A 2,602-nucleotide genomic window follows, 5' to 3' on the forward strand; every position below is an offset into this window, starting at 1 on the left:
AACTATGATTTTTCTCTACACAAACATCTTCTAAATTGCACCATGTCTTGATTGATTGCTAACCTTCAGAATGAGGGAAGGGTAAGCATGGTAGGGAGTACAAGCCACAATCTGGGGGGTTCATTCCATGTAAATCTAGGCCACTGTTACCAGTATAAGTGATCAGAAACCAGTCCACACCTGTAACAGAACAGAAGTTCAGCACACACAGAGTGATTTTAAAATGGTGGAACTCAGTCTAAGATTTGCTCTCCTGCTCTGTTCCCCCCCCCAACAAAGGGCAGTGTGTGTTCTGTTTGCTACCAATCTAAACTACACTACTGACAGAAAACTACGTAACTTAGATCACAGATTCACACGCAGCTTCACAGAAGTTTAGGACTGGAAGGGATCTCATGAGATCATCAGGTCCAGCCCCCTTGCTCTGGGCAGGAAGGACTGCTGGGGTCAAATAACCCCAATTCTTCCTTGGGCTTTTTGCATATCTGGACCTAGCCCTAGGGTTCTGTACCTCCCAGCTGTACCACTGATATATTGTGTAAGCTTGGAAAATTACACTACATGTTCTGCTTCCAAACTCTCCAGCAGCAAAATGAGTAATACTGACCTTGCAAGGGACTTGTGAAACTTCCATTAGTTCATGTCTGCCAAATGGTTTGAGAGCCACAGGTAAGAGGCAGGCTAGGAGTGCAAACCACAGATGTCTACACATGCACTATAGGGTAGAGGGGAGTGCTTTAATTAGAGCGGCTCTCAGAGCCACTGTAATTAAAGTGCCTGTAGCATCACATGTATTCAGGGTTCTATGCTTCAAAATGGCTTTAATAAAGCTCCTCTGATAAGCTTTCATTAAAGTGCCCCTGCCACGACTTTGAAGTTGAGGGACACTGAATACATATGATGTGAAGGCTGCTGGAGCGCACTAATTAGCAGACTCACAGCAGACTTGATTAGCTGAGTGTGTTCCAACATGTGCTAAGTAGCACACATCGGAGCAGCGGTGTGTCATGTGTATAGGTGCCCCATGTATTGCTAGTAGGCAGCACAGCTGAATATCCTGTTTTGTTATATCCTTCAGCTATATTTGGAGACACGTGAGCCAAACTCATAGATGGAGAAACACTGTTTTGTCCAATGTTCCACTCAGTTATTAGTGTGGTATATTATGATTTGCAATCTATACACATTTCCCTTTACATGCACATACATATTCTCATATTACTTGCTTCCATCCATCTGCTGTTACATGTTGGCTGCTGTGAAGCAACCACGGAATCTGAAACTAGTAACCTCTGATCAATATCATGTGAACAGTAATTCATAACACCAAAATGCAGCCCACGGTTTCTGTTTAAAAACACTGAGAGTCAAGGAGATAATGTAACCTATGTTTCCCCTTAGAGTCATCTGAGCTTGTTCACAGCTACTCAGCTGCATTGTATAATGCTGGTTTCCCCTGATTCTGGCACCAAAGAGAATCTCTCACAGGAATAAAGGTTAAAATGATGACTGCACGGTTTAACATATCAACAAAACATTGTAATTCTAATGTGTCCAGCAGAAAGCCACTTTGCAAGCATCAGTGTTCAAAGGAGCACAAACAAATGTGTCTAATCTGAGTAGCAGGGCAAACTAGAAACTTGCATGAAATGAGAAACAGTCTCCTGTCTAAGTAAATTTAAAAAAAAATAATCATCCATCCTAGCGTAGGAAGAGATGGAAATGATGAACAGCATAAAAGACAGGAACAGTATACTCAGTCATTAATACATAAAGCAATTCACCCATCTGGTTAAAACCTAAATATGCAATAGATGCACAGTAGACAGCTTGGAGTATATCAGTCTTTCAGATCAGTCCCAAGAAAAGATTGCAAAAAGCAATCATTTCACTGGCTACAGTGATAAATTGACCCACAAAGAAACAACGATTCACTGGACCGTTTCATAGATTCATCATTATCAGGCCAGAAGAGATGACTGTGATCATATACTCTGACTTCTTACGTAACACAAGCCCCAAGGTGTCTGGTACCTGCAGTTCCCAGGTGCTCTGACTTTCAGAGCACCCCCAACTTCTCCTGTCATCAGTGCAGGGAAAGTTGGTGCTCAGCACCTCTCAAATCACTCCTCCCTGATCACAAAGGGCCAAACTTTGAGACACTTTCTCATGCTGAACTGTACTTCAAAAAAAAAATCAATTGGATGATTCATATTACAAGATACTCTGTGTTGCAAGGTTTCTCTTGGGCCCCGTGCTGTTCAACATGTTTATTAACCATTTGGATACTGGCATAGAAAGCTTCTTGAACAAGTTTGGGCACAGCGCTCAGCTGGGAAGGATTGCAAACATGTTGGAAAATGCAAGCACAATTTAGAAGGACCTTGACAGATTGAAAAGCTAGGCTAGAGCTAACAGGATGAAGTTCAATGTGGACAAATGTAAATTGTTACACACTGGAGGAATAATCAAAAACACAAGTACACAATAATAAAAAACACAAGTATATATATGTGGGGGGACGTGGGCACACTGGAAGGATGCAACAGGCTACAATCAGACCTAGACAGGTTACAAGGGTGGGCGGACGAGAATAGGATGG

This window comes from Crocodylus porosus, unplaced genomic scaffold (genome assembly GCF_001723895.1).
Source record: "Crocodylus porosus isolate Cpor-Errol unplaced genomic scaffold, CroPor_comp1, whole genome shotgun sequence".
In the NCBI taxonomy this organism is placed as follows: Eukaryota; Metazoa; Chordata; order Crocodylia; family Crocodylidae; genus Crocodylus; species Crocodylus porosus.